Source organism: Doryrhamphus excisus, chromosome 12 (assembly GCF_030265055.1).
Source record: "Doryrhamphus excisus isolate RoL2022-K1 chromosome 12, RoL_Dexc_1.0, whole genome shotgun sequence".
Classification (NCBI taxonomy): Eukaryota; Metazoa; Chordata; class Actinopteri; order Syngnathiformes; family Syngnathidae; genus Doryrhamphus; species Doryrhamphus excisus.
In genome coordinates, this window is record NC_080477.1 from 5,411,214 (window position 1) to 5,434,668 (window position 23,455).

General features: G+C 39.9%; 1 long non-coding RNA gene across 1 annotated transcript; it reads right to left on the bottom strand.

Annotated features, from left to right (window-relative positions):
• Positions 1–1,475: 1,475 nt before the first annotated feature.
• Positions 1,476–22,708, bottom strand: LOC131139590 (uncharacterized). The gene is made up of 3 exons (XR_009132274.1): positions 22,654–22,708; positions 1,616–1,698; positions 1,476–1,538 (listed from the first exon to the last, which is right to left on the bottom strand). It is a non-coding gene; the product is annotated as an uncharacterized LOC131139590 (long non-coding RNA).
• Between the last annotated feature and the right edge of the window lie 747 nt (positions 22,709–23,455).

Here is a 23,455-nt window from a genome sequence, read left to right on the forward strand (position 1 = left end):
AAAAAAAATTGTGGAATCCTTTTTCATGTGTACTTTTTTGCTGCCTCGTTGTTGATGTAAGCTATTTTGTATGACACCCTTATTTTGTTAACACAATTAAATAGGATATAGTCCAAAGTGCTCTTATTTTGAACGCAAGTGGTGAGCAGTGTGGGTTAAGAAGGTCCCTTGACTGTTACTTACAGAGGCGTACTGTGCAAATAAATGCCTAGTTGTAGCCGTAGCTTCTGTCCTTTATTCACATTTTATATTATTATTTTTTTTAAATATTATTCATATTTTGTAACTCCCGCACCAGCATCCTGACACCCTGGGTTGCATTGGCATGAGATTGACAACATTTATTGTTTCACTTGCCTGACTCTGAGTGCTTGGAGGAAGTCCGACATAGCCATCAATCATGTTGATCGATCTTCCGTTGCATGATATCATTGTGTTGCAAATCTTTTACTGAACCGACCGCTCATTTTAATGAAGTTAAGCCAAACTTTTTACCTGCGACTTCTTGGCAGGAGAATCAGAATGCTAGTTCCGGTTCCCATCAATGCTTGAGACTCGATGCCCAACCCTTTTGGATAACATCCTGCTTTATGTGGACTTACTCTTTATGGCTATCAAGTATCTGAATTTGTACAGACAGGGTGTAATAGTTAAAATTCTGCCATATCCAGTTAAATTATTTTGACTTTTGGTCTGAATCTGGCACCCTTACTAAGAATGGTTGTGAAGTCCGTGCCATCTACAATATTCCCACTTTCAAATTAAAATGCCAGAGGATTAGTTTATACCGGAGCCGTCACTTAATTACGCAGTTGGCTGTAAGCACTGTTTTTGATAAGGTTCGTGAGGCGGGCGACCTCAATGCTATTTTCCAAACAGTTCCACAATTGCAGCGGGCCGGATTTGGCCCCCGGGACGGAGTTTGACAAGTAGGACTGTAATTGGTTTCACTGGTGCGTAAATAGTGTGTGCTGCTAATATGCTTGAAGTAGATTACTTCTAACTGCCGAGGTCTGCGTTCAGAATGCCATCCAACCATCATTTTCTATGTTGCTTGTCCTCACTAGGGTCGCAGGGGCATTCTGGAGCCTATCCCAGTTGACTTTGTGCAAGAGACAGGGTAAACCCTGGGCTGGTTGCCAGCCAATCACAGGGCACATTTAGATGTTTCACACTCACATTCTATGGACAAGAGTCACAAATTAAAGGGGACCTATTATGCTACAGAGGACTTCTGGACTACTGCCGAACCCCACTTTCTATTTTTTTTTTTTGGTATAGGAGTTGATAATAAAGGAATAAACCCTTTGGAGAGCTTTCTGAAAAGTGGTCAGGAGCTACTGGTAGCCGTGTATGAACTCACAGAGTGGTAATGTAGGTCCGCGTCTATTGCGTGCAGACATCTTGATACAACATCAGTAGTCATAATGTGATCATTTTGTGTTTTTTGCAGGACTGAACCACTGATCGTCTGTCGTGGAAAAGGCTATTGGCAACTCCAGACATCGGTGATCTTATGCATGCAGGCAAGACGGTCCCTGTATGTACACAGACAACCTCTTATTTACACAAAATAAACACAGTTAGGACACTGATAAATACAAATGTTACTTACAGCTTGCACTTCTGACTCTTGAACATAACCAAGTCATGTTGGAAAGTCGTCGGGCTTCAGCAACAGTTTGGCGGATAGTCCAGCTTCGCCCATGCAAAACAAAATATTTTGTCTTCACATACATAGAATCTGCAACTCCAACCACTTGTGCCTGATGCTCGCGTTTTTAGGCAAGTCAGCGTTCCCTCAAATATGAACAAACCTGGAAGCCATTGCTCTGTGCTGACTTTGTGTTACAAAAAAAAAAACTCTCCGAAACCGAGTGAAACTTCTTTCAGCGCTCACTTCCAAATGCGCAAACCTAATTATCTGAAACTTTAGCATCATTTTACACGATAGCACAACATTGTAAAACATTTATAGGTAAGAAAAGTGAAGAAAACATAATATTTCCTCTTCAAACTAACATTCAGAATGAGCAGTCAATAAGTGCAGATGATTTTGAAAACACCAGAAGCTGCGCTCCAGCTGCTTTCAGTGGAAGTACTCAATCCACGACCACAAAACACGAAAAGACAGGCCACACGGTTTTTAATAACACGCAGACAGCCTCGCCACGATACAGTCCACAGCCCTGAAAAATTGGAAACTATTGTGGGCTGCACTCCATTTTCCCATCAAGCCAACGGTCTGAGGACTGGCAGCTTCAGCTCATAGCACATTGCTCACATAGCACATGGAGTCTTATTAAGTTCCCAGGTAATATTTAAAATGCATTTTTTCTCGGGGTGGGGTCTTTTTCAAGAGCACTTTCAGTCATAGGCTGGATTTTTCACTTTGTGGTTCAAGTTCCATTTTTATTCTCCACAATTAAATCAAGCCATCTTAGCTCTTTTCTTTTAAAAGGAAGATTACTTGTGTAAGCTACTCTTATTTTGTTCAATGCAGTCAAGCAGTATGTAACGCACAACACTTTCATTCTGAAGGCCACCAGTGTGTTGTTTGTCTTAGGAGCTCTTGATGGCAGTAACGTTTGATGGTGAGACAACTGGATGTCAATAAAGTGCCTCTCGAGTTCATTTTTAATCAAGTTGGAGTTCATGTCAGCGGCCATCTTTACAAGACCCTCAATTACACTTGAATGAATTTTAGTGGCGGGTGTTACTCACTGACGTCCAGCGGTCTTGTAACAATCTGACAATGATGTTCAGAGTCCCGATGTCTGAGAATGCACCTTGCATGAGTGTGCTTTGTGTTGAGGATGGAGACTTGTTTGTGAGTTAGAGATACATACAATACGTATATGGTGGTGACATTGAGCAATGCTGTATGTGAAAGGTTGGAATAATACATACATACATACATAATATATTGTGTTAGCCTGTTGTTGTTGACACAAGCAATGTTAAGCTTTTTTTTGTATGTTATATATGTAGAGCAGTGTTTTTCAACCCTTTTTGAGCCAGGGCACGTTTTTTACATTGGAAAAATCTTGTGGCACACCACTAACCAAAAATGTCACCACGACCTCACACGTGCATCAATAAGTCTATGGGAGGAACAAGGTAGGTGTTGCCACACGGACCAATATTACATTGCTCTGCCAGTCTTTACACCACAGACACTCCACAGTAGCCACGTTTTTACATCACCACTTTTTCTCTTTCCGAATGACCTTTCTGGAAACAATGGTATCCATAGAAAGGAATATTCCAATCTCTTGTCTACATGCGCTGTGAAAATCAAACAGAATAGTCAATAGGGCATGCCCAGTAAAACGTAAACATCAACATCACGTGATACCGGCTTCCCCAAGTTTTTCTTTCACTTGTTGGAATAACTCCGTATTGCCAGTTTTTCGTCTGTCCAGTCTTGAAATTTAGTTTGAATCAAAAACAAACTTTGCTTAGTCCAGTGCCGATTGCTGGCCTCCATTTTTAAAAGTGAAGAACGTCTGGATCTGCGTGTTACGTCATATCTGAGCATGCGCTGAAAGAACGCACCCGGGATCAATTTAAACAGGAAAAGATCAAATTCAATCTTGCTAATATTTTATAATTAAACTCAGGACATGTTTTATATACGTAGATATATATTTTCTTTTTTAATAAAACTGCACTTGTGAATAAAGTATAGAAGGGTTTAGATTCTGTTTCACAGATGGCAGTAATGCATACGAAAGCTGCTTGCCAACCGCCAATAAACAACAGAAGAAGAAAAACACCACGAAGAAGAACACACCCTGACAACTTTCCGTTTGAGCGGGTACAAGATACCTCAATCGGATTGGTTAAAGGAATATTCCATCCCCGTTCAATTCTTTCCGTTTGAGCAAATAAACCAAATGCAATTGGAATATTTGGGTCCATGTATACTATTGACATAATGGCTATTGACATAATATTTGCAAATGATGATTAATAAATGTTAATTATAAAAAGCCGCGGCACAGTGGTTGAAAATCACTGATGTAGAGGCATCTTTCATTGCCATTGTGCAATATCAAAAATGTCAGTCCCTAAATAAGAGTATTTCCAGAGTTCAGGGAAGCTTGGATCCTCTACGGCAGCACTGTGAAATAGAGCCACTGAAAAGCATATAATGTGGGGTGTTCAAGAAAAGCGTCTGAGAGGTTACAATGTCATTAATGCCTGCTTGTGTCCTGGATTAGTCAGCATTGATCTTTGAAGATGTTGGCTTTGGCTGTCTCTATTACTCTTCTGCTACTTGGAGGATTTGGTCTTTTCACCTTCAATGTCGGATTACAATTCTTGTCGACGTAATCACTCTTTATGCTTTCAAATGTTCTCCTTTCCTGCTACTTTTATCCAATTGCTATATTGTCAGGCGGCACGGCGGTCGAGTGGTTAGCGCGCAGACCTCACAGCTAGGAGACCAGGGTTCAATTCCACCCTCGACCATCTCTGTGTGGAGTTTGCATGTTCTCCGGGTATCCGGTTTCCTCCCACATTCCAAAAACATGCTAGGTTAATTGGCGACTCCAAATTGTCCATAGGTATGAATGTGAGTGTGAATGGTTGTTTGTCTATATGTGATTGGCTGGCCACCAGTCCAGGGTGTACCCCGTCTCTCGCCCGAAGACAGCTGGGATAGGCTCCAGCACCCCCACGACCCTCGTGAGGAAAAGTGGTAGAAAATGAATGAATGCTATATTGTCTTACTTTGTTGCACTATGTGTTTGTCAGCCATTGATAATTGCCAACTGCCAATTACCAAATTCAATATTAATAAACTGAATATTTTCATAGTTTTGGCATAGAAAACTGGTTTAAGACTTTCTAAATGTGTTTGTTCTGCCATTATTAGAGCCCTGTAGACATGAAATAGCACCCCAATAGTCGGCTTTACACTCCTATCATTTCTTGTTGACAGGACATAGCGCAAGCTACAGGGTCAATGCGGGGATATACGTGAGATAGCATAGCTCCAGAGCTAATTTGTTAGCCAATTTACCTTTTGTACACTTAAAGGAAAATGGCGATTTTGCCCATCGTCTGCAATCCGTATGTAAAACTTGAACTCATATTTCGCTTTTCTGTGCATTCTAAAGCACGAGGGATCAACAGTGTACTTCTAACAACAAAGCAGTCACAGGTACATTCATGATAACATGTAATAATGTTTATCTGGAATGAAAAATCTGAGCAAAAACAAATATTGCGTTTACATTTGCAAGTATATTTGTACGACACTGAGTCTTTGTGTATGACATCTTCTAAGCCAATTACATTGTTGTACACAATTACTATTCATGTTTGAGCGGCTAGTTGGAAAGGATGACACATTTACAGTTCATTATATACCTGTACATTATTGTAGCAATTATTCTAGTTAAATAAGATTTTCCAGCTCATATGACCACCGTGACTGAGGTAAATTGGCTGCATATTTCTTTTGGCTGTGTTCTTTCATTGCTCTGTGTGAAATGAGGCTTTATACTCCTCATGGGGGAAAATATGACATCAGAAAACCTACAAAACAAGCCATTTCACTGACTCAAATGGACACTTGGTGTAAAATAAGTGTTCACATACAGGTACACATCCAATCATCCAGTGACAACACAAAGATGTAGTACAGAGTACACTTCATATTTACAGTTGTATAAAAGTCAGACCACCATAACTTAGCGTTATTACATCATTATAACGCACTTGAAGGAACGCATATGCTCTGGCGCTCCCTCCAGTCAAACAGATGACACCTTGGTCATCCTGAATAAGCTGCAAGTTGCCGTAAACGTGTTAAGGAGAACACAAATAAAGGCTGTTGTTTACTTGTGTAGCAATTTCCATAAACACACATTATCATAAAGAGTGTGATGTCGTGCTTTTGGGCATGTGCGTTACTTCCCGGACACGTGGCGCCAATGTTGTCCACATGAAAAAATACCCTGCAGTGTGAACCGAGCCTAAGACAGTGAATCTGAAGTTGATGAACACACTGAGAAGGATGCCTCTGGGTCTTCCAGGATCAACCTCTGGTTTTTCCCTTCAATTACATAATTGCATCTTCTTCACTCAGTGGATTTGAGTTCAGCAAAACACACCATGAAGCCACAAATGGATTTTTGTTGGACTTTTTCTGCAAGAAAAGTCTAGATCGTGGAAATAAAAGCTAATACTAAGTATCTAATCAGAATACACAGATGGTATCTCAATTCTGCTCACAATCCCGGTTTGGCTTGGTGTCAACACATACTTTTTTTCGAGAAATACTTTTTTTGTTTTCATTTGTTCTTTTAAGCATATCACCAAATACTAATATACGTATATTTAAGGACTGACTGAACTCAAATCCCATATACTCCTGCTTAGCCTCTTCACCAGTATATTCCTTTTCCATTCCTTCCACCTCTTCCAAAATCATGTGTTTTTTGGGGGGATCACATGACAGTTCTTCAGTACCCTTGCCAGCAACAGTTATCACCCAAAGAATTTCAGGGATTAGGGTCTATGTTGAGACCAGTAACCCAATTTGAATGCTGTTTGATCCATGATAGTTCGGATTAAAGCACACACTTTTGTTTGTTGTGCTTTGAAACAGTGATCCAGTGCTGACACCATTGGAAGCGGCAGACTAGCATTTCAGCAGTGACATGCTATCAGGGGAGGGTCATCGCAAAACAATGATAACAAAAAAATTATATCAATATTGTAATGAATACCCTGTATTAACTAATCAAATAAAATTAATCAATTAATTAATCAAATGTAATATTTAGGATAGACTATTGCATATGTGTGCACGGCGGTTGAGTGGTTAGCGCGCAGGTCACACGGCTAGGAGACCAGAGTTTGATTCCACCCTCGGCCATCTCTGTGTGGAGTTTGCATGTTCTCCCCGTGCATGCGTGGGTTTTCCCCGGGTACTCCGGTTTCATCCCACATTCCAAAAACATGCTAGGTTAATTGGCGACTCCAAATTGTCCATAGGTATGAATGTGAGTGTGAATGGTTGTTTGTCTATATGTGCCCTGTGATTGGCTGGCGACCAGCATGAGGCTCCAGGACCCCCATGAAGATGAGCGGTAGAAAATGAATTAATATTGCATATGTGTGATGATGTGAGTGTAATATATGGATGCCCCATATCTATCAAAATAATTTTACGACTGCAACACCCCAAGAAGCATTATCCCTTCAAAAATGATGGGTCCATCTTCTGTCTGTTCTTTTTTGTAATGGTAATGGTTTTATTTCATTTGAACATGCATCAGATTACAATTCAATGCATCACATAATCAGTTCACAGTTCCACATGTCCAAAAGGAGTAGGAAGAAGCAAAGCTTATTAAATCCTACCCCTCCATCTGGTACTTTTACAATCAGTAACGGTTACATTTGTTCACTTCCTGCTTTCCATAATACAGTTTTTTTTAATAATGCACCTTGAGACACCTTCATATTTTCAGTACTTTATAACGTCCGTCCATTCCTTTTTTTGCAAAAAGGGGGAAAAACTGGTACTTTTACAATCAGTAACTGTTACATTTGCTCACTTCCTGCTTTCCATAATACAGTTTAAGGTTGTTTTTTTTTTTTTAATTTTTAAATTTTGTAATTTTTTGTCCCGTACTGAAGTACGAGGTGATATGACCATCCAATGACATAATGGGTACCATAGTAAGTGTCAATATAGTGATATATATAGCACATCATGACTGGTTCAAGACTCTTCATCCTTGTTAAAGACTTCAGGGTATTAAGAGGGCTCCAGTTCTCCGTTGGGAAGCATGGCATTTACTGAGTCAGTAAGAGGACAATAATGAAAATGGCTAGAATATGGAACACATAGTGAGAGAGCAGACAATGTATAGGAAAAAAAACCCACAGGAAGACTGCATTAACAATCAAAGAAGAGGAGGAAGGTGTGCAGTTTTCAGACCTTACAGAAATGGTTGACATAAATTGTGTTCTTGAGACATATTGCAACGTAGAAACAGTCGCCTGTCACTTTGGATTGACGATAAAATTAGATGCTGAGATGGTGGGCTCATGAGCTCATGTGAACAAAACCAAAGGCAGTTATGAAGGTATCCAACTGGGAACATTATACTCTTTTACTGTCATCGCACATTCTTCTGCCTTATCCATATCTGAAAATGAATTACTGTAAGTGCTGTCCCAGTGGGTATTCTGTAACCATACTCAGTTATGGACCTGTTCTGGTACAGAATCTACATTGCCGAAATCCTGTACATCTTTTATGATTACTAACGCTTTCATACAATTATATTTTATATATATGTACTGTACAGTATACTGTGCACTCAGTGTGTTTTGAATCTTATTGTTGTTGAACCAGAGGCCGGTCAGAACTATTGTGTATGTGTATTTCTGTATTTAATGGTCTCTCCCACAGAGCGTCTTAAGCAGTCAAAGGTCAGTAAAATGTCAAATGCTGTGTTTTGACACGCCCCCCCACCCCTCGTCTTTTTACTCCGATCCACCAGTTTCAGCACATTCGACCTCTAAGGTTTCACACCAACTCAAAGTGCTGTGAAGACAGACTGACTGTGAAATATATTATTTATTAGCCACAAAACAAAACTAAGCCTTATGATGTCCCGTGTGTTCCAACTCCCTGTGGAGTTCCCTGTGTGTCATTCATGTTCAGGTGTGCTTGTGAGGGTATACTCAAGTAAAAAGAGTAAAGGTTAAGTTGACTCTAAATTGTTCTGAGGTGTGAATGTGACTGCAAGTATTTGTCTGTTTGTGTACTGTGATTGACTGACGACTAATCCAGGCATGTACCTGCCTTTTGCACGAAATCAGATGGAATAGGCTGCAGCTTACCTGTGAGCCTGAACCGGATAAGCAGTAGAAAATACAGTGGAACCTCAGTTTTGATATGCCCTAGTCTTAATATGATTCACTTTTCGCCGAAAATGATCACCACAAATATGTCTCAATGTAACTAGACAAACAAAAAAAACTCAAGTGAAACACTACTTTGGAGCAGGACTGCAGTGTTCTAAATATTTGTATTAGCCTACTTTTTGAATCTATCATGTAGAGCAGTCAAAAAAACTGCTATTCCCTCTTGGTCAGTCTCCTGAGTCGGTGCTGCTCAAACATTTCTGCATCACTCCCGCTGGGTACCAGATTGCCTTTAAATGAGGACAGACGTTTGGCAACAGGTTTGAGGCTCGGGGTAGCCGCCTTGTATATGTGCACAGTTGGAACATTGCCACACATGCATTGATATTGTAGCGTGGTGATGAAATTGACCTATCCATTATCAAATGTAATGGAAGTTAAAGTCATCCAATTTACTTGCAGGGTTCTGCTATCAAAAATAATATACACATTTTCCAAACTACTTCTACTCTCAACTGTTTTTATTCTTAACCATACGGCATCATTTACATTTCCAAAGTATAATGCCTGCCTTTCCAGAATGCATATCAGAGACTCAGCTTCAGGCCTGCTCACATAAAATTCAACACTGTCCAGAATTTTCATTGTAACCCTCATCACTCTGGGGTTAATTGACTCTTAGAATCCATTTCCACTCGTCGTACGGCTGCGCTGCCAGAGCTATATCAATATCTCATCATTATCCCAGCAAACAAAACAGTTATTCCAACCATAACAAGCTACATAATAATTTGTGTACCCGTGCTGCTGGTAAGAACTCCATCTAGACTACAGTGTGCACTGAGGTGCCATCAGTTTCCAGGGGCTGCTTTCCATCTGCTCTCATAGATAACACATTCAATTTCATTTGTGCTGCAAGCTGAGCCACACTCCTCTTCTGTTCTGCCTGTGTTAGAGGTACAAGAAGAAAAACAAGGGTACCATGTAGGAAACAAAGCCCCAAAGGGTGACTCGGTCTGCTCACCCAGTCACCAAATAATTAACTACTTGTGTGAAATACAAGAGTAATTCTGGATAAGTACACACACTACAAGATGTGTGTACATCTTATTCTAAGCAAACGCTGTCAGAGGATAATAACATTGAACTGAAACCATTCATTCATCAAAGTGATGTAGCCACAGGAACATTTCTGAGCTGCTATAAAAAAAAATCTGTAAGTGTCCATAGGTACCAGCTTCCCTGGAGCTCATTCAGCGCTGTTTGCATCGTGTTTCTTGTAATTAAAGTAGTTTGTCAGGTACAGCAGGCCCTCTCAGCAATGCAGGTGATGAGGAGTGCTGGATGACCACAAGGACAAACAGTCCTCAGGTGTCCCCGCTTGATTTTCAGTGCCATTTTCTCAAACATCAATTTCCATGTGCATATGTGTGATAGTGATGATGGTGGAGCGTTTTTTATATTATTATTATCCCCAATTCTAAAGACTATTGTCCTCCATCAGGCGCAGCAGGATGTTATCAGTCTCAGCCAGGCCTAGCCTCCTACAAATGTGTGTGTGTAAGAGAAAGAGGGTGAGCAAGAAAGATCAAAGGTCTGCTCCGTGACTACGACTGGCACACATAGCAGGACTCCCACTCCCAATCATCCAAGCCAGTGATTCCCAAAGTGGGGTACGCATACCCCCAGGGGTACGTCAATTGCCATAGGGTGTACATGAAAAAAAAAAGAAAAACAATTCGCACCTATCAGTCAAAATTACGAGTGTACCTGAATGCCTCAAAGTGCGAGAAGACTGCAGCAGGAAAAAGCCAAGTTGTTCCTTGCTCTGTGTACACTGTCTGCCTAACGCATTGCCGGAGCCCCACTTCCTGCCATCGGGGACATCTACAGGAAGCGTTGTCTCAGGAGGGCATCACAAATTGCTAAGGACTCATACCACCCAGCACACAGACTGTTTGCCCTCCTACCCTCAGGGAGGCGCTATAGGAGTTCACGGACAAGAACCACCAGGTTCAGGAACAGCTTTTTCCCAACAGCTGTCTCCTTGCTGAACTCTGCCCCCCATTGCCCACCCATTCCACTACTTACATCCCTCCGCTGACCTATGCCCTCCCCCATCACTTCATTGCACTATTGTACTATTGCACTATTGTACATATACTATCTGTTGATTCATTGTTTATCATACTGTTTATAATTTATATAATCTGCAATAACCATACTCTACTCTACTCACTTCACTGCAATACTGTACATATTACTGCTATTATATATTGTCATATCCATACTGTTTATAATCTGTATAATCTACAATAGCCATATTATAGTCATTTCCATACCCTAGTCACTCCATTGCAATACTGTATATATTACTGTTATTATATATTGTCATACCCATACTGTTTATAATCTGTATAATCTACAATAGCCATATTATAGTCATTTATATCCCTGTACATATCCTCACTGTATTATAGTCATAGCCTGTATAGTTTTATTTACATAGATCTGTCCATACTAATGTACTTATAAAAATTGCACTTCTGGTTGGATGCTAACTGCATTTTGTTGCCCTGTACAAGTGACATGAGCAATAACAATAAAGTTGAATCTAATCTAATCTAATCTAATCTAATCTAATCTAATCTAATCTAATCTAATCTAATCATATCGACAATTCAAAAGTTTGAATGATTTGTAGTCCATTAAAGGGGAACTGTACTTTTTGGGGGAATTTTGCCCATCATGAATGTGAGTGTGAATGGTTATTTGTCTATACGTGCCCTGTGATTGGCTGGCCACCAGTCCAGGGTGTACCCCGCCTCTCGCTCGAAGACAGCTGGGATAGGCTCCAGCACCCCCCGCGACCCTTGTGAGGAAAAAGCGGTAGAAAATGAATGAATGAATTCACAATCACTTCTTTGCTGTCCACCGTCTATGTAAGTGAAACAGCAGTGTATTGCTGCTTATCTGCTTTGTTCACATGCAAATGCACAGAAAATGGACTGATGATGAAAACATGTCTTCCATTCTTCCATTTCCGATGTAACAATACACAAAGGACACTAAAATTTGAAGAGCAAGCCATCCATTATTTGCCTTACAAAACAACACACTATTGATTATAATTGTGTCAAACAATCACGTCTTCTCAACAACAAAGGAAATGGAAGGCACAGCACAAAGAGACACATGCGGTCTGATGGACTACATCAACATTTGACAACAGCGCAACAATACAAAGGATTATTGAAGAAGAAGATCTTAGGTTTTATGGGTATTTAATCTTGGCTTAGGGGAGGGAAATATGTGTTAATATTTTATAAAGAGTTGTAGCAGCATCGGGGTTACATTAGATGGTATTGTTGAAATCCAGTTTGTGAAGAGTTAAATTATTAGATGTGTTTGGTAGACCAACCTGTGGGCTATAGTGGGACTTTGTGGGCAGATTGAGGGCCCTATAAAGGAGCAGCTGGGGCTTCTTTGGGGAGGGCAGAGTGATGTGTGGCTGTGTTGCTACAACCCCATACAGTCTTTCATTGATGTGAGTCAATAGATTCTTTTCCTTGCTGTTTCTTTTGGGGATAATTCAAGTATTTTTTTTTTACACTGTCAATTACATTTTTTTGGATTTAGTGTTTTTCATAAGTTTGAGTCTTCCTTATGAAGGTATTTGCTCAATTTTGCTAGCTAAAGATAAAAGCAAACACATAGCTCACAAATACAAAAGATACTTTGGATATAAAGGATACACGCACCCACACACAAAAAAGATGCCTTGATGCCTCTGCAAAGGAAAGAAACGAGAGAAACACCATGAAAGCGGTTCAAGCGAGGGCAGAGCCTCAGGACTCCAACCCCGAGTGTATAAAAGACCGGGCAGGGAAAGGAAGGGTGCTTTTTGCAGCTGCGCTGTAATAAGACCCGCTTACTTGTAGGCATACAGGGACTGCAGATAAGCCCGAACGTCTGTATTAGGTATTGTTGTCAGGAATAAATAAGCTGGTTCTCATTCTATGATTTGGTTCTTTAAGATTCCCTCATCCTCTATTCGAAACCCACTTAGAGTCCTAAAGGGGAGGATTTCTACACTTATTAAATAAATGTGCCAATCCTGGCCGAACTGTTAGTCTGCCGCCTTAATTTTTTTTAAACAGGCACATTATAGATTATCCTCACTGATCTTTTTTGCAGTACATTTATCGAGTGAATATTGCTTTTATAGTTATTACCCCGTATTGCCACACAATTAGTTAGAAATGGCAGATCAAAGTGTGTGGAGTGATTTTTGATCGAGAACAACGTTTGCTTTGTTCAATATTGAAATATTTCTCACCACATTGTGTTGTATATTTTTGATATGAGGTTTCCTGCTCAGTTTTTCATCTATTATGATTCCCAGAAGTGTATTTTAATTCACCCTTTCAATGGCCACACTGTCTAGTTGTATCTCTTCTGTATCTTTTCTGCTATTACCTAACAGCATTATTTTAGTTTTTCTTGGGTAAATGGTTATCAAACCATCTTTTTAATATAGCCATTTTATCTGAGACCTTTTCAATGATCTCTTCTTTGCAGTGGTATCATCCGCAAATAATACCAGCTTGAAGTCTTTCATAACTTTGCAAATGTCATTGATATACAAGTTGAACAGTTTTGGTCCCAGTATTGACCCCTGGGGTACTCCGCATGGAATATAAAAACTTGCAGATGTGTGTTCTCTTAGCTTTAATGTTAACTTAGTTTGACCCAGTTCAAAACTAATCCTTTGATTCCATACTTTTCTAATGTTGTTATGAGGATGTCATGATAGATCAAAGGCTTTTGTCAGATCCATGAATACTACACTGCACACTTTCTATAGTTGTCTTATTTCTATTGGTGATTTCTTCCATAATTTCTATCAGTGCCATGTAGATTGAAATGTTAGCGCTGCATCCGCACTGACTTTCTGCTAGTAATACATTTTTATTAATAAATTTGCCCAGCCTGTTATTGAACAGCTTTGATAATTTTTGAGAATTGTTGGTCGGTATTTTGTAAATTGATGTTTATCTTCGTTTAAAAAAAAAAAATGGAACTACTTTAGCTGTTTTCCAGTTTGAAATGATAAATTACATTCATTACATTAATCAGCATTTCTATGTTCCCTCTTTTTTATTGTTTCCAGTTCGATTTAAATACAATCAGTTGATTGTAGAGGTGTACCTAATGTTGTGGCCAGTCAATGCGGCAGTCAATTGGTTACTGTTACCACTGTCTGTGTACTGCCAACTGAAAATTAACAAAATTCTTACATTTCAAGTACTGTAGTACACTGGTTTTATGATGACTTAATGGAATAAGAAAAATAAAAGTCCAAGGGAAATAGCGCTCATGCTTCCCCTGATGCATCAGTGACTAACGTGACACAAGCCTCGTACGTTAGGACACAAGTTTACCAAGTAACTTTAGATACAAACCGAAATAGAGGCGAGAAAACCTAATAAATGGGAGGCATTGTGACCAACGCATCACAAGCATTCTTTACTTGCCAATTTCACCACGTACATGAATGAGGCACGGCTGAGCTGCTGCTGTCTCGGGAGAGGTGGTCGCTGAGTGTGACTGGCCAATCACAGAGCGTGAAGAATGAATACATAATGAGCATTTTCTTTAAATGCGCATATGGATCGTAACGAAATGTACTTGTTTGAAATTCCTATTCGGCAAAAATGCATTATCTGTAACGGATACTCGTCGGCCCATTCCCCACGTTGTTGAGCAGGAAGTGCGCTGCATGCAAAGTAAGGATGCATTGCTATGTTTTTGACTGAAAGATCATACACAATAGACAGAAATGTCATGCATTTTAAATGTCTGATAGACCAACCACTGACATTTTTGTCCAGGCTTGTCTCATCAATCACAAGTCACACATGACTCGTCATGTTTTAGTCATGAAAGAGTCATGTTTAGTACATTACTGTCTCATTTTCGTCTAGAAAAAAAAGCCTTGTCAATTATCATTTTGTTATTGTTACCATGGTGTATACTAGCTTTCCCATATGTTTTCATGTTTCAGGATAAAACCCATATTTTACTAGACCAGAAATAAAAAATATATATATTTATATTAAATCTAGTAACTGATGAGAGTGATGTAGAAGATATATCTGTGTTTGTAACTAACCTTGTTGAGCCAGCCCCACGTTTTGAAGATGATTGATTTTTTTAAACAACTATTGGCCAATAAGGATACGTTGCTTTTTTCATTGGTATCGGTCGATACTGATCGTTGGCCGATCGATCGGAGCACCCCTAATGCATACACATAGTTCAGGTCAAGTGTAAAATTGTAAATAATGAATGGTCTTATATTGGGAAATAAATAAACGTACCTATGTTCTATTGCTGATTACTAAAGGATGGAAAAAGTTAGAAACACACTTTTGCTTCTGATGAAAGACCGAGGTCTAATCTTTCTTTTGGTAGATTCCGTGTTTATATAGCCATAGAACACAATAGTCTGTGTGCCTTGAAAGAAAAAAAAATTGAAGAAGTTGAGTTTTGTGAATATGTCTGGGACTGAATGAGTTAATTTGCATTTATGCTAATTAATGAAATGCAGTGCGGAAATAATTTCTTGACTTTTCCAAAGCTATACAAAATTTCTTGGAATATGTGTTACAGATTAGCTGACAAACGCCCGGAATTTGTGCTCTCATGTTTCTGAGTCTGTTTCATCGAGACTGGTAAAACATTGCAGGACGGAAAAAAGCTCTAAGAAACATTTCTGAATATATTATGAATATTACGATTTTTTTTTGTCTTTTGTAATGCTTACAAAAGTCTTGGTTCCAGTATTGACCCCTGGGGCACTCCGCATGTAATATAAAAACTTGCAGATGTGTGTTCTCCTAGCTTTAATGTTAACTTAGTAGCGTTTGACCCAGTTCAAAATGAATCCTTTGATTCCATACTTTTCTAATGTTGTTATGAGGATGTCATGATAGATCAAAGGCTTTTGTCAGATCCATGAATACTACACTGCACACTTTCTATAGTCGTCTTATTTCTATTGGTGATTTCTTCCATAATTTTTATCAGTGCCATGTAGATTGAAATGTTAGCGCTGCATCCGTACTAACTTGCTAGTAATAAATTCTTAATAAATTTGTCCAGCCTGTTATTGAACAGCTTCTCAATAATTTTTGAGAATTGTTGGTCGGTAGTTTTCTAGTCTGAAATGATAAATTACTTATGTACGTCAGCATTTCTACATTCCCTTTTTTTTAATTGTTTCTAGTTTGATTAAAATACAATCAGTTGATTGTAAAGGTGTACCTAATGTTGTGGCCAGTCAATGCGGCAGTCAATTGGTTACTGTTACCACTGTCTGTGTACTGCCAACTGAAAATTAACAAAATTCTTACATTTCAAGTACTGTAGTACACTGCTCTAAGAAACATTTCTGAATGTATTGTGAATATTCCGATTTTTTTTTTTGTCTTTTGTAAAGCTTACAGCGCGTTGAAGTGACATTTGGTAAAACATTTTTTCATCTCATTACAGTCATTGAGCCACCAATTGGCCGTTCAGACAGTGTGCTGTCACGCTGTGCTGTGTTCACATCCAAATCTTCAAAGTCAATCAGTGTGAATGCAGACAAATGTAATGACAGGGATGGAGGCTGCAGCCCGTCATGTCTAATATGAATCTGACAGGTTATCACAAAACATCAATTGATCATCCAAACCTGGCCCACTTGCTTTTTTGTTCCAGATTGAAGGTTTTGCAGCATGAATAAACTAATTAATATAATAAATAAAATAATTTGAAAAAAATAACAGAACAATGTGGGAATGGTGGAATGTATAAGTAAGTGTCTTATTCCACATTTAGAGAATAATTATTTATTTTTTGGGAAGATCCATGGTACATAATTTTGTAAAATACATTCATTTTCAAGGCGGCATGGCTAGAAAATTGATGTATTTTACAGTGGTTAGCATGGAAACCTCACAGCTAGGAGACCAGGGTTCAGTTCCACCCTCAGCCATCTCTGTGTGGAGTTTGCATGTTCTCCCTGTGCATGTGTGGGTTTTCTCCGGGTACGCCGGTTTCCTCCCACATTCCAAAAACATGCTAGGTTAATTGGCTAACTCCAAATTGTCCAAAAGGTATGAATGTGAGTGTGAATGGTTGTTTGTCTATATGTGCCCTGTGATTGGCTGGCGACCAGTCTCGCCCCAAGACAGCTGGGATAGGCTCCAGCACCCCACGCGACCCTGATGAGGAAAAAGCGTTAGAAAATGAATGAATGAATAAATTTTCAAATACCGCTTGTCCTCATTAGGAACACACAGGCGAGCTGGAGCCTATCCCAAGTGACTGTGACCCAAGATGCGGTACATAAATCGGGAAGGGAGCAAGGTTTTGGTTTTTCTAAACACTGGTAGCATCCGGGCTAGATGCCCAAGCTACCTCAAAAAAAAAACGTTCCCCCTGGCGGTCTTCTCTGAGCTCTTTAGAGTGAGTTCAGCCACTCTATGCAGGAAGCTAATTTCAGCCACTTATATCCACTCGTTCTTTCGGTCATGACCCAGAGTCATCATTACCATAGATGAGGGTGGGAACATAGATCCACAGGTAAATTGAGAGCTTTGCCACATCGTCTGTGACTAGCAGAGAAGAGATCCCCAGGCCCCCAAACCAAACCAAACCGTGGCCAAATTTTGTCCATGAAAGTTATGACCAGAAACTGACAAAAGGAAGCCTTGGTGGAGGCCAACGTTGACCAGAAACAGGCTCAACTTACTACTGGTAACCAGGTTCCTACTCCGGTTGTACAAGGACCAAATGGCACATACTAGCTTGCCTGGTCGAACGCCTTTGTCAAGTCTACATGTAGACCAGTTTGGCAAACTCCCATGTATCCTTCAGGACCCTTCCAAGTCTGTTGTCGTCCAGTGTTCCGCGACTGGGACAAAATCCGCATTGCACCTTGTGTATCTGAGGTTTGACTAACAGTCGTAACCTTCTCTCTAACACCATGGAATTGACTTTCCCAAAGAGGCTGAGGACTGTGATCCCCCGATAGTTGGAACACACCCTTCTGTCACCCTTCTGTCACCCTTCTTAAAATGTGGGACCATCACCCCAGTCTGCCAAGCCAAGTACTCCTGACTTCATTGCAGCCCCTCAACATCCAAAGCCTTGAGGAAGTCAACCACGCCCAGAACTTTGCTACTGGGGAGTGTTTTGATGGAACTGATACTGCTTCCTCGAAGGAAGGTATGTACGTATGTCAAGGGGATTGAGAATGCCCTCACATGTGTGATGTGTGACAAAGGTAAAGGAAAAAAGAAAATCAGGAAAAACCTTTTTCACCCCGCTGTTTGACATCCCTACTTCTACTTCTAATTTTGCCCAAAGTGACGAAGAAAGAAGAAAGATGAAAGAAAAAAAATGAAGGAAGAAAGAGCATCCAATCCCTTATTGCATAGACACATGCGTCATGCCATTTTGATCTCAGAAATGTAGTTCTCCAATTTAAACTTGTAGAACCTCAGGAGTGTTCAACTTTAGAAGTTCCAATGTTTTTTATGTATTAATCATGGCTAACTGCCTGCCTGACTTGATAACAGCCTGAAAGCTCTTTGGAGTCCATGACATCTGCTGAAGCCTCCTGACATACAAGGTCTTTTCAAGAATGAATTTGTCACATACTTTTCTGAATCGTGTCCCGAGGCTGCATAACCTCTCCAATTTAAATCTGTTTGCCTAATTAATAAATGTTACCACTTAATAAATTGTGACAGAGAATTAATGGCGCTGGCCAGGCTGGGTGTATGAAGGTCGTGGTGGAGGCTGATAGATGATGGTTTAATTGTTTTTTTTACTCAACTGCAGTAATTTAGCCGAGCACAACAACCTGAACGCATCCAGATGGTCAATTCTGACACATACATTAGCAATTTATCAGTACCAGGGTTAAAATCGACGATGTTAAAAACAAAAACCTTTTAAAATAAAAAGACTAGTTCAGCATTGTAATTTTTTAATATGACTGAAGATTTAATTTTACAATTCCACCATTAAATCCAACATTTAATCTGCTAGATCTTTGACACTCGAAAAAACATCCAACGTATGTTAATTTGGTCAGAGACTCTAAACCAGGGGTCTCAAACTCAATTTACTTGGGGGCCACTGGAGCTAGGGTCTGGGTGAGACTGGGCCGCATCAGCTTTTCCAAAAAAAACCCAAAACGCATTTATTAAAAACAAAAAAAATTAAAAACTTTGCTTTGGTTCCAATTTTCTACAAGAAAAGCTCTGATAAAACATTCCACTGTTCTCAAATATCTTACTTTTTTATTTTTCTACACAAAATAAGAAAATAAATAAATAAACAAATCAAGAATAAAGAAAATCAATCAATCAGTAATAAATAAATATAACAATAATAATAAAACAGCAAATAATAAAAACTTAAGAAACCACATATAGTTGGTGGGTGAACAAATTAATTTTTTTTCAGATTAAAATGAACAAAGCATTATTAGAGCCCTGTAGACATGACAAAACACGACTATAGTCACATTTATACTCTTTTTATTTACAACATATTGCGCAACTGCAGGGTCTTGAGACACATGCTAACTCGCAAACTAGAGAGCTAGCGACCTAAACGGTAGCCTTCAAGTTATTTCCTTTAAATAGCCAAAAACTTACCACTTCCACACGGATAGGGAGGATAACCATTAACAGTTATTTAACCTTTAACATGAACATGAATCAAACGTAATAATTTTTTCTGGGTACATGATACCATACAGCATCCATATCAAACTTGCGCGGGCCGCACTAACATTAAATTTTCATATCAAGGTGGGGGCCGCAAACTAGTGTCCTGCGGGCCGCATTTGGCCCGCGGGCCGCATGTTTGAGACCCCTGCTCTAAACTTTTATGAATGGTAGTTTGTCTATACATTATGTGCCCTGTGATTGGCTGGTGACCTCTCCAGTTTGTATCCCACGTCTAGCCTGTAGTCAGCTGGGAGAGTCTTCAGCTCACCGACATAACGAGGATACAGGAAATAGGACATAGCGTAGAAAATGGATGAATGTGTGAGTTTCTGGATGTTATAATAACAGTAATACAAGAGACTCAGAGACTTTCTGTCAAATATGATTTAGATTATGACATATTGTCCTACGTTCCATAGTTTCATTTGTTGTGACTTAACACTGGTAAAGAGACAGAGAGCAAAATTCAAGCTTCACAAAGCGGCAACAGACCCATCCCCCCCCTGTTGGTGGATGGTTCTAATGACAATCATTTTCAGCTTTTCTTTAAATTGGAAATTAATCAAAGTATGGGATTAATCGAAGGCAATGACCGTAGTCTGCCCACAGGCTGCTGTTTGTCCGTGTCTGATCTGGATAATGGGACTGATACTGGAATTTATTGTTACAGTTTTAGTCTCTATGGCATCAAACGGTCCACCGCCTAGACTCATAATGGCATTCCCATCTGTTTGTCATGCTCCATGAATCAGGAAGTAACCTGCTAAATAACAGATGGACAAACACTCCACAGTGGGACGTTCTAGTTTAATACTATATGGACATTAAAGTGTGGCTAAAACAACACATTCAATCATGTAATACTTTTGCAAAACATATTGACAATAAAAGTTTGGGTGACGTGGGGTGTTGGGTATACTAGGTTGTCAACGCCACACATTGCAACTCACTCATGCCTCTGCTGTTGGTCTGGCAGCGACTTTTTTGCGATCAATGTGCAAGAGGGCTGTTTCTACTGATCTTCCGTTTTTCAGCGACATAGATATCGTGCTGTCAGTGTCCCCCCCCCAGCAAATAGCATAATACCATCGCTATATCCTTATCATTGGTGAAATGTTGCAATAATATTGCACCATGGATTACTGCAATAGCCACCCCTTGTGACTACTTCAGGTGGTTATGTATGTTACTCTATTTCTATCTCCTTAGTAATCAAAAAGCAATTCATGCAACTTTTAGGGCTTCCCAGGCTCAGTTAGACTTAATAATTCCATAAATACTGTTTTTGCTTCATGACAGACTTAAGAGATTTAGTTTTTCAAGTAACTCATGCAATGGTTGCATTTGTTGGACACGACTTATCAATATCACGTGTCAATTTTAACTGAAGAGAATTAATGAAATATGTGTGCATATATGTGTTATTTCATTGTTTAGACACAGACCAAAAAATGACTTGCTGAATGAACATCTTTTGGTTTGAGTTGATATTTGACATGCTATATTTTATATTTATATTTTTATACTTGCGACATTTGGAACATTAAAGTTCTCACATGTGTTATTGTTACTAGAAATGGAAGTGGAGCCATCAAATGAAGTTTCATTGTATACTTTGTGCAATTACAATAAACATCCGTATATCTAGGCAGCACGGCGGTGGAGTGGTTAGTGTGCAGACCTCACAGCTAGGAGACCAGGGTTCAATTCCACCCTCGGCCATCTCTGTATGGAGTTTGCATGTTCTCCCTGTGCATGCGTGGGTTTTCTCCGGGTACTCCGATTTCCTCCCACATTCCAAAAACATGCTAGGTTAATTGGCGACTCCAAATTGTCCATAGGTATGAATGTGAGTGTGAATGGTTGTTTGTCTATATGTGCCCTGTGATTGGCTGGCGACCAGTTCAGGGTGTACCCCGCCTCTTGCCCGAAGACAGCTGGGATAGGCTCCAGCACCCCTGCGACCCTCATGAGGAAAAAGTGGTAGAAAATGAATGAATGAATGAATGTGTATCTAGCTAACACGACACCACGCAGCGTCATTCACAGATGGAAGATTGGATACCTAGCTCTCAATTAAAAGACTAAAGAAAATGCTTGTTTGCCGTCAGAGGAGTGGAGCGCACGTCTTGTGCTGGAAGACACAGCCATCCCACCCAAGGAGAGCGTTTTCCGCGCCAAATTGTCAATCCAACCAGTTCCTCCCAGCCTTGCTTTCATGCTCGCTGTGTACCACGCGCTCATGGTCATGCTAGGTTAATGGTCATAAACTGTTTTTCATGAGTGCTAGTGCTAACGGTCACCTGTGCATGTCTGTTTTTCGGCAGTGTTTTTTGTTAGCATTTTTTTCCTAAATTATTTGACAAGACTTCTAATCTTGGGATCCAACCTTTAGGTTAGGCTGTAGCCTAGCCTAACAGAGTGCGGGCATCGTGAGTGTTTTCACTGCTGTTGTTGTTGACAGAACTAGCATAAGTATGTGTATCAATGCGCCAAGAAAATACATTTCGGTAGTGTTTTAAAATCATTAAATACTCCCAAATCCGAGATCTGAGGCTGTACTCACCACAAGCCCCACATTTTGCACACGTTTTTGCAAGTAGACAGAACGCACTTGGAAGTAGCGCAGCTTGGGACCGGCAACTTGCTAGCTAGCAGGGACGGTCGCTGTGTGTGACTGGTCAATCACAGAGTGTAGCGCGGGGTGATTTTAGGGCTGACTAAATAACGCAGAAGAGTAGTTCTTGGGAGTCTGAACTGGTGTAAATGAGACACAGAAACCGGTAAACATTCTAATTAATCATACTTCCAATTCAAGATGGCCATCCTTCATAATCTCAGTAAAAGTTCCCTCGTGGCATTCATCCCACTTTACTGGCTAGCAATGAGTATAGCAGTTGAAATATACACATACACATGTAGCGGCCGCAGACGTGAAATGGAATGGAAAAAGGCTTACCGCAAAGTTGTTTTCTCTAGGTATTGATATCAAAAAGAGAGTTGTGAGCTTGTTGACCAGCCACAGCAGGAGACAGCGAATCAGGAGGGGACCTGACGTCAGCTGACCCAGTCATATGACTGCTGCTCATTAGGGCGGTGGCATGACATGGGTTACAAGAGCATGAAGAGTGACTAGTGAATACATTACCCAATTATTTATTTTAAAAATAAACTTCATACAACTACAGAACAAACACAATGACGATGAGTACTCGTTTCATACTCGTAATGGCCAAAACTGCATTATCCGTAACGGAGTATCCGGATCATCCCTAGTAGCAATGCTTGAGTATCCTGATGCGACCACGTCCCCAGTCTGCTTATACAGCACTCTGGTATCTTTAGGAGACGCCACGTAGGCCTGCCCTTTCTCTCTCCATTGTCTTCATTCTATCAGAAGCTCTATGAAAAATTCATACTTGGGGATCGTGAGCTGCCGACTCTTATTTACAAGAAATCATTCTTTTTTGGGGGGGGGGGGTGGAATTCCACCATTCTCTTCAGGATTAAATCTGATTCAGGGGCCTTTTAGTCAGTAGAATATGCATAGTAGAAAAGTAAAGTCCATTTGCAATGCAAAAGTACAGTAATCCCTCATTTGTAGGAGATATAGATATAGATATAGAGATGGTAGATGTAGTAAATAACGGAAAATAATCAGTTTAAGACATAAATGAGACTTGTAGTCACGTGTGTTGCTCTAAATGTGTTCCAATGTTAGGGGACTGGTTCCTCTGTACTCAGGCAAACAAACTTCTTAT